Source organism: Notolepis coatsorum (assembly GCF_963971535.1).
Source record: "Notolepis coatsorum genome assembly, chromosome: 10".
Taxonomy (NCBI): domain Eukaryota; kingdom Metazoa; phylum Chordata; class Actinopteri; order Aulopiformes; family Paralepididae; genus Notolepis; species Notolepis coatsorum.
In genome coordinates, this window is record NC_140174.1 from 64,837,127 (window position 1) to 64,847,831 (window position 10,705).

Sequence of the window (10,705 nt, forward strand, 5' to 3'; positions counted from 1 at the left end):
GAAAAATGACATGTGAACAAGTATGTTGTGTGCCAGGTTAATGTACTATTTTTGTATCACAAACAGTGCTGTATATTTGTAGATCTGGTATGTCATAAATGTCTAGTATATTTGTAGATCTGGTATGTCATAAATGTCTAGATGTAACATTACTGTCTATCTGTATGTCATGTTATGATGAATTGAAAATGGGGGACCCTGATGTAAACAAGACGAAAGTTGTGTATGTCGTAAACGAGAGAGAGAGAGAGCGAGCGAGAGAGCCCCCCCCCCTCCCCTCATTCGCATGCGCAGTAGTGCAAAGACTTGTCCATGCCGCGTCTCTACATTTCGTAGCTCCAGTTATGCAGACCCCTCTCTGATTGGTTGAACTCCATTTCTGCAGACCCCTCTCTGATTGGTTGAGCGAAGCCCCTCTCTGATTGGTTTAGCTCGTCACGCGGTAAAAGGCGGATGTAATGTTATCATAACTACCAGATTTGCGTATAACGTTATGCACATTTCACAACACAGCCAGCTGTCAGAAACTGTACATTGTACAGTGAGCTGTGGTGTTCCACAAGGAAGCATACTAGGACCGCTACTCTTCCTAATTTATGCAAATGACATGTCGTCAGCCTGTGACTGCAACTTGTTCCTGTTTGCGGACGACTCAGCCCTGCTGGTCTCTGACAAGAACAAATTGCAGGTTGAAAAAACCCTCAGCACGGAACTAGGCAAAATCTGCATATGGCTCGCTGATAACAAACTATCATTACACATGGGCAAAACAGAGTCCATTCTCTTCGGTTCAAATAACAAACTCAGCAAGACCGACGGCTTCTCAGTTACAGTGGGTGACAATATTGTCACAAGGAAAGACGAAATTACCTACCTGGGTTCCATCCTAGAGGCAAATCTTTCCTGTGACAAAATGGCATCCAATGTAATAAAAAAAGTCAACCAACGAACTAGATTCTTGTACCGGATCTCCTCTCTGGTAAACAAGAATACCCTGAGGACTCTGGCAGGAGCACTCATTCAAGGGTACTATGACTATGCGTGCACCTCATGGTACCAAAGCACCTCAAAGGCGCTTAAAACAAAATTACAAACATCACAAAACAAACTGGTCAGACTACTACTTGACCTGAACCCCAGAACCCACCTCACCCCTGCCCACTTTGCCAACCTAGGATGGCTTAGAGTAGACGACAGAGTACAGCAACTTGCAATGGGCCTGGTCTACAAGATACACTATACGACCGGGGTGCCCATGTACATGTCAAGATACTTCCCAAAGGTCAGTGAATACCACAACCACTACACCAGAGGAAGCTCAACAAATCATGTTAAACCCAGATTCGACTCAAACAAGGGACTAAACACGTTTCGCAATTATGCCACAACAATGTGGAACGCCCTACCCAAAGCTGTAAAGGAATGTGAATCCCTGCCCACATTCAAAACCGCCCTTAAAGAGCACCTACGGGAGGCTGCAATTCGAAACTGGCCACCGTAAATGCCCAAAACCCCCACCACCTCCTAATAGACAGTCTCCTCCCCACCGCATGTATATATTCCCTCCCCGCCGTATGTATATTCCCCTCCCACCCACCCACCCCCTCCTAATGTACAGTCCCCTCCCCATCATATGTAGATACTCTGTCAGGATCTAGGGGTAACAGTACTGTATATTTGAATACCGCCTATGTCACAAATGTATCAGTACTAAATACCTATATGTCCCTATGCCATAAATGTCATGTATGTTATGTATGTCATAAATGTCTATATGAATTGAAAATGGGGGACCCTGATGGAAACAAGACAAACGTCTTTCTCAGGTCTGCATCCCCTTAACAATTGTATGTATTGAGCCGTACTGTATTGTACCCATTCTGCAATCTGTTAAATAAAGTTTTCATTCATTCATTCATATAGGTTTATTCACATAACGTTATTCACAACACAGCCAGCTGTACTGTACATTGTAACGTTATAGGTTTATTCACATAACGTTATTCACAACACAGCCAGCTGTACTGTACATTGTAACGTTATAGGTTTATTCACATAACGTTATTTCACGTGACGCGTTCAACTTGTTTACATTTAGATTAACACAGTTAATGCCTAACTGTACTGTCTATCTGTATGTCATGTTACAAATGGGGGACCCTGATGTAAACAAGACGAAAGTCTTTCTCTGGGGTCTGCATCCCCTTAACAATTGTATGTATTGAGCTGTACTGTACTGTACCCATTCTGCAATCTGTTAATAAAGTTTTCAATCAATTCAATCAATCAATCAATAACTAGACAGTTACAATATAACATTTAGATTAACACAGTTAATGCCTAACTAGACAGTTACAATATAACATTTAGATTAATTAACCCAGTTAATGCCTTAAGAGAGAGAGGCTGGTGGTCAAGTCAAGTCAAGAGTTTTATTTGTCACAAGTTGTTTATTTGCATACAAGTTTACAATGAAATGCGGGTGGTCTTGCCCGCAACGATGTGCATAATACAATAGTAATAACATATAATAGAATCCAATAGAACGACATTGTGCAATAAAACAAGTAAACAGAGTAGGGAATATCGGTATATGTACAGTCATAAGTGATTTAGGTCCTGTCAATAGTACGACATTGTGCAATAAAACAAGTAAACAGAGTAGGGCATATCGGTATATGTACATAAGTTATTTAGGTCCTGTCAATAGAACTAAGTACTAGTAAATACTGACAAAAAAAAGCATAGACACTTAGAAGAAGCAATGTACAGTCCCCCCCACCCACCCAACCTCCTCCAATGTACAGTTTCTACGTCAAATGTATAGCCTCTCTTTTCTGGACTATTTTTGTATCACAAAGTTACTGTATTTGTAAATCTGGTATGTCATAAATGTCTAGATGTAGCAGTACTGTCTATCTGGATGTAAACAAGACGATGAATTGAAAATGGGGGACCCTGATGTAAACAAGACGAAAGTCTTAGGCCTACCACAAGTTCAGGGTACGCATCCAGATTAGATTCACATGGCGGAGTACAGGAAAAACGCTCATCATTGCTGACGCGTCTTCATTATATTTGCGGCATTACATTTGCGGTATCTTTTTTCCTCGCGTACCTTAGAGAGGGGCTTTGCTCAACCAATCAGAGAGGGGCTTCGCTCAACCAATCAGAGAGGGGCTTCGCTCAACCAATCAGAGAGGGGCTTCGCTCAACCAATCAGAGAGGGGTCTGCAGAAATGGAGTTCAACCAATCAGAGAGGGGTCTGCAGAACTGGAGCTACGAAATGTAGAGAATGAATGAATGAATGAATGAAAACTTTATTTAACAGATTGCAGAATGGGTACAATACAGTACGGCTCAATACATACAATTGTTAAGGGGATGCAGACCTGAGAAAGACGTTTGTCTTGTTTCCATCAGGGTCCCCCATTTTCAATTCATATAGACATTTATGACATATGAATGAATGAATGAAAACTTTATTAACAGATTGCAGAATGGGTACAGTGCAGTACAGCTCAATACATACAATTGTTAAGGGGATGCAGACCAGAGAAAGACTTTCGTCTTGTTTCCACCAGGGTCCCCCATTTCCAATTCATCGTAACATATATGACATACATGACATACAGATAGACAGTACTGCTACATCTATACATTTATGACATACCAGATTTGCAATTACAGTACTGTATTTGTGATGCAAAAAGAGTCCAGAAAGAAAAGAGTATATACATTAGGCGTAGAAACTGTACATTATCTGTACATACACAACATACATGACATTTATGGCATAGGGACATATAGGTATTTAGTACTGATACATTTGTGACATAAACGGTATTCAAATATACTGTACTGTTACCCCTAGATCCTGACAGAGTATATACATATGATGGGGAGGGGACTGTACATTAGGAGGGGGTGGGTGGGTGGGAGAGAAATATACACGGCGGGGAGGGAATATATACATGCGGTGAGACGCGTCCATGCCACGAAGCCCCGCCTCAAACCCATCCATGCCACGAAGCCCCGCCTCAAACCCGTCCACGCCACGAAGCCCCGCCCAGACGTTGGGCTCTGTGGCTCGGCAGATATACCCTACTCGGCTCAGGGTCTGCAGCTGGACCCTACTCATAATGGCCAGTGGTGCAATGCACAATTTGACCAGCGAGTGGCAGCACATCCTCAAACTCATCAGAAAAACAGACTCCAGCCATTATTTACTTCCGGGCCGTCGTAGCTCAAGTTAGGCGGGTTAGCTGGAAGCTGGTGGTGGAAATGTCAACGTCTCAGTCTTTATTATCATCTTTAGACATGTCTGAAATAGAACAAATAAAGGTTTTTGTTATCCAGAGATTGACAGCAGCTGCTGAGGAGATAATTGGAGTATTTGCAAAAGTGGTAGAAGATCGTGAAGAGAATGATTCTCGTTCTAAAAGAGAGATTGAGCGTCAAAACAGACTACTGGATATATTTCTGAAACCCGAGAAGAATTTACAAAGAACAGGTTTGTTACTTAAGTTATTTAGCTGCAATTTCTTTGGTGGGGCATGTATAGTTTAGACCTAACGTTACGTGGAACCTGTTAGTCCAGTAATGGCGGAACGGTATTGGAGGAATGAGCACTTTGTCAAGTTATCAGAAAAAAATGGAGACTTCTGGTTGACATCGCCTTCAAAATAAAAGGGCGGAAGACTGTATTTTGAATAGTATTTCGGATTGATTGATTGAAAATTGTATTAACAGATTGCAGAATGGGTACAATACAGTACAGCTCAATACACACAATTGTTAAGGGGATGCAGACTAGAGAAAGACTTTCGTCTTGTTTACATCAGGGACCCCCATTTGCAATTCATCATAACATTTATGACATACAGATACAGTACTGTTACATCCAGACATTGATTGAAAATTGTATTAACAGATTGTAGAATGGGTACAATACAGTACGGCTCAAGACACACAATTGTTAAGGGGATGCAGACCAGAGAAAGACTAAATAGTCTTTCGACATTTATGACATACAAGATATACAAATATGTTTATTTACAGACAGAGTTTCTAATAGAGAATATACATTTGAGGGGGAAGATACTGTACATTGGGGGGGGGGGGTTGACATTTACCGGGGCCAGTTTCGAATAGCAGCCTCCCGTAGGTGCTCTTTGAGAACGGTTTTGAAGGTGGGTAGGGATTCACATTATTTTACGGCTGTGGGTAGGGCGTTCCACATTGTTGTGGCATAATTGCGAAACATGTTTAGTCCATTGTTTGAGCCGAATCTGGGTTGTACATGGAACTCCCTCTGGTGTTGTGGGTGTGGTATTCACTGACCTCTAGAGAAGTTCGAGACGGAACATAGTCCGAAATTAGAGAAATATAAATAAATTACATGGTAGTGGCTACTCTACTGTAGCCTAATTGTAGTCTACTGTAAGCATTATGAAGGGAAATGTTCTGACTATAAATTGAGAATATCTTTTCACTGAAACATATAGCAATTAAACATAAACATTTCCATACGGTTAGACGATCTCCCAACTGCGGGTAGGCCTACTTGTTTCTTTGAAATTAAAAGGTTTTGCATATTACAAAACATGACAAGTAAGCTCCATTAAAGGGATACAATGCTAAAGGTCAATAGTTTAAATGGAAGCTGTCAGAGCCAGCCTAAGTGGCTAAATAGCCTAATAAGTTTTTTTTTACGAATCAAATTTAACGTCTGTACATACCAGTCAAAGCCCATTCATAGGTTTCAATCAAAAAGCTCAGAATAGTTTTAGTTCCCTGAAGGAGCCAAGCTGCCCATTTTTGTTACATTCCTCTCATATGGTATACTTGAGTACAATTGTGAAAGCAGCACTTTTACCATATTAGTAATCACTTGAGACATTCCCCCTTCTATGTAGGCTAATAATAATACTAATAATAAACGTTATTTGTATAGCACCTTTCATACAAAAGATGCAGCCCAAAGTGCTTCACAGCAGTAAAAATAGACGCACTATGATGTAGAATTAGCATAAAATAAACAGAATAAAAGCAGTGCAAATAGCTCATTTACAATACAATAATCACAATGTGGATGTGAAATATTTAAGTAAAGGTTTTGTATATTTTTCTCTCCATTGAGGAATCACAAGGTGCTGTTTTATCCAGAAACAGACTGTAGGTTTTTAAACATCCCGTGAAATGTAAAATACGTTCTCCTCCATTCATCTATTTATCATCTATCTATCATCATCTATTCATCATATTACGACTATGCTTGCACCTCATGGTACCAAAGCACCTCAAAGGCGCTAAAAACAAAATTACAAACATCTCAAAACAAACTGGTCAGAGTGACTACTGCTTGACCTTACTCCTAGAACCCACCTCACCCCTGCCCACTTTGACAACCTAGGATGGCTTAGAGTAGACGACAGAGTACAGCAACTTGCAATGGGCTTGGTCTACAAGATACACTACACGACCAAGGTACCCATGTACATGTCAAAATACTTCCCAAAGGTCAGTGAATACCACGATCACAACACCAGAGGGAGCTCCACAAATCATGTTAAACCCAGATTCGGCTCAAATAAGGGACTAAACACGTTTCGCAATTATGCCACATCAATGTGGAACGCCCTACCCAAAGTCATTAACCTAGTATGGTTTTGTCAATAGTCCAATGTACAATTTTGTTTGTTTGTACAGTGTCCCCCCCCCCCCCCCCCCCCCCTCAATGTACAGTGTTGCTTGTTTATACAGTGTGCCCCCCCCCCCCCAACCACCTCCAATGTAGATTACCCAGTATGGTTGTCAATATCCCAGTGTACCCAACCCCCCCCACCCAACCTCCTCCAATGTACAGTTTCTACGTCAAATGTATATACTCCCTTTTCCTGACTCCTTCTGTATCACAAACAGTACTGTATTTGCAAATCTGGTATGTCATAAATGTATAGATGTAGCAGTACTGACTATCTGTATGTCATGTATGTCATATATGTCCTGATGAATTGAAAATGGGGGACCCTGATGTAAACAAGACGAAAGTCTTTCTCTGGTCTGCATCCCCTTAACAATTGTGTGTATTGAGCTGTACTGTATTGTACCCATTCTGCAATCTGTTAATAAAGTTTTCAATCAATCAATCAATCAATCAATATGTACCGAAGAATTCACAAAAAATATTTCCTTCTTATTTTCATTTAAAAAATCCACTGTTTTCTCTTTCTCGAAAATGTACCTACTCCATGAGTGACGTCTCCCCTCCCCCGAAAATGTCCCAACACATTTGGATTTTGAATTGTGCCCTCCAATGTGTGGGTACTTTAGGTGGATGTCAATCAAATATGCCTACCGCCCCAAAAGTCTGTTGCCTTCGGAAATACGTCAAATTGCGGAAGCTCACAGTTCTTCTGGCAATGATATAATATAAACCTTATTTGGGTGTAAGAGCTCACACAAACATTTCATGACCTCATCAAGTCAGAGCCCCATTCATCGTCTATGGAGAAGCCCCAGATTTTACATCCCAGTGACAGATCACACATTGGCGGTTTCTCTCTCTCTCTCTTTCTAGCTTTAGGAAAGAGTGGTGTGTGTTCACAAATACTGACTGAACTCTCCTGGGGCACATGAAGAACATAGTCAAATTCTTAAAATGAGGGGCACTTGAGTAAGCCAGGGGCGACAGTGGCTCGGGAGGTAGAGCAGTCGTCTGGCAATCCGGAGGTTCCCGGTTCGATTCCCGCTCCTCCCGGGCAGCATGTTGATGTGTCCTTGAGCAAGACACTTAACCCCTAATTTCTCCCAATGAGCAGGTTGGCACCTTGCATGGTTGCCTCCGCCGTCGGTGTGTGAATGTGTGAGTGAATGGGTAAAATGTGAGTAACAAATTGTAAAGTGCTTTGGATAAAAGCGCTATATAAAAAAGCAGCCATTTACCATTCCTGTTATTGATACATATGAAATGGCTAAAAAACCCAGATAGGATAAGTGTGGTTCATGTATTTCACTGAATTCACATACATGTATGTGCACATTCTTTCCTGATCCAATTTATGTTTGACCAACACTAATAATATTTAAATAATTAAAAGGTTATGCAAGTTGAGGTTGGTGTGTCAGCTAGTTCTAAGCTTGTGTTGTGTTAACAGGTCTGTGTTTTCTGTTCCTCTCTCCAGACCCCCCACAACTCTCTGTCTGTAAAGAGGAGGTTCCCCCTGATCAACAGGAGAGGAGCCCCAGTCTGGACCAGGAGGACCCAGAGCCTCCACTGATTAAAGAGGAACAGGAGGAAACCTGGACCAGTCAGGAGAGAGAACAGCTTCAATGGCTGGAGGAGACTGATACCAAAGACTCCATATACACTGTAACCTCTGTAAGAAGCCTCTATGATAAACATCAAAGTTGGTCACCACATCTTAACCAGACTGTAGAAAACAGAGAGGGAGAACCTCTACCCAGCACCTCCACTGAACATATGGAAACAGAAGCTGATGGAGAGGGCTATGGAGTATCAGAACCAACCAGTGACTGTCAGTCCATCTCTTCAGACCGTTCTGTAGCTGAGAGTGAAAACACTGACAGGAATGATGATAGGAGTGAAGGACCTCAGTCAGATTTAAAAACAAAGACACCACAGACAGTGAAAAAACATAGTTCTAGTATCAGTTCTAAAGGCAAGGAATCTACGGAGTCGTCCCATCTGACATCAGCCAATCAGGATGCTGCTACTTGTAAAGTGTGTCTAAAGTCTTTCACTTCCAATGCCTCGTTTATGAAACATGTAAAAACACACACTCAAGAAAAACCATGCATCTGTGGTGTGTGTGGGAAATATGTCGAGTCCCCAGACGGTTTAATGAATCACCTGGAGACCCACAAAAAGGCCTACTATTGCAGTATTTGCCACCAAGGATTTCGTTCTAGCAGCAATAAGGCCGTCCACATGAGAATCCACTCCGGTGAGAAACCGTACAACTGTAGTTTTTGCGGTAAAAGGTTCAGTCAAGGTGGAAATCTGAAAATCCACATGAGGATCCACACGGGAGAGAAACCGTACACTTGTAGTTTTTGTGGTAAAGGATTCCACCACATTGGAAATATGAAATCTCACATGAAGATTCACACAGGGGAGCAACCATACACCTGTAATTTGTAAAAGAAAAAAAAAAAAGTAGCAGAAAAAAGCATTCTTGTTGGTTTCCACAACAACTGAAGAGGGTGGTCTTTGACAAATTGATAGAGGTTATATATATAAATTTCTTTTTTTTTGCGTTTTATTGCTACTGGGCAGTCCAGTAGAGAGAGACAGAGGAGGAATGGGAGACAGAGTGGGGGGAAGACATTCGGCAAATAACGACGGGTTCGGGAGTCGAACCCGGGTCGGCCGTGTCGCGGCTGAGCGCGCTATGGGGTTCGCCACTGGGGCGCCCATACATTGGAACATTTGAGGTGCTTACTTTATTTATCTGTGTGTACAGTATTCGAGGAGGCATTTTGACAACTATCCACAAAATCAACAAGTGCAGTGCTACCAGTTCATGAATAATTAGGCTGAACCATGTGGAGATTGGTTCTGAGAGAACCGGGAAGCTTTAACCCCATTACATGCTTCTTGCGGTTGGTATGGACCACACACCACAATGCCGATATTGCTCAATTGTGGCTTGGCTGAGCGCACGTAGAGGGTTTGAAGATGCGCACCTCCCAAGATTTTTTGTAACGACGCAGATGAGGACTGCACCGATGCAATGATTGGCGTTGCTATGGCGACAGAACGTGCACTACATTCTTGGAGCCACTCTGAATTAGAATGTGCGGCATCTACACAGCAGAATCACAAAACATGTTTAAGACGGGCAGAAATTTAATGGGGATTCGAGGGTCATGAAACCAAAAAGGTTTAATCCACACCACAACCTGCAGGCAATGGGTTTCCAACACAAAACCATGGTCTACCGCTAATGGGCTGCGTTACCCATGACCCAGCTCCAGCTAGTAGTAATACATTGGCTTTTTCAAGAAAATAGTGTCAAGTGATAGCAGAATTGGAAATGCTGGAGGACTGTGGTTTTGTGTTTGGACTGGTAAACCCTTTCTTGCATTTCGTGATGTGGTTGATGATTAAAACATTTAGGTTTGTGCCCCCTTTTGCTTTCTGGGTAACTCTGAACCCGGCCAGAACTCCGTCCACAGAACTCGGTAAGGAAGATAATAGCTTTGCATCGACTACACTACTGGCAAGTATTTCACACAACTTGAACTAGCCTGCGTACACACACACACACACACACACACACACACACACACACACACACACACACACACGCGCGCCATCAGCAGAACGGTGATGGTAAAATGCATTGTGTGACCTGACTCCTGCACTCTCCTCAAGCTGATCCATCCTTGCATACAGGTACCAGGGCCCCAAATATTTAACTTTTACCAGAGACAAATATAAGACTATCTTCTAATCTGTCTTTAGAATATTTGCATAGTAATTACATAGTCGAGACCTCTGCTATAGTTAATTACTCCATCTGCCCACTTGAAAAATTTGCATCACCACCCTTCCGAACATCTTGTCTATCGGCAAGCACCAAAAATATCAAGTACCATGGCCACTCTTGGGCTTTATTTAACTTCTCATTCATGATTGAACAATAAAAACAGCCAACATGTGTGGCCCTACAGGGG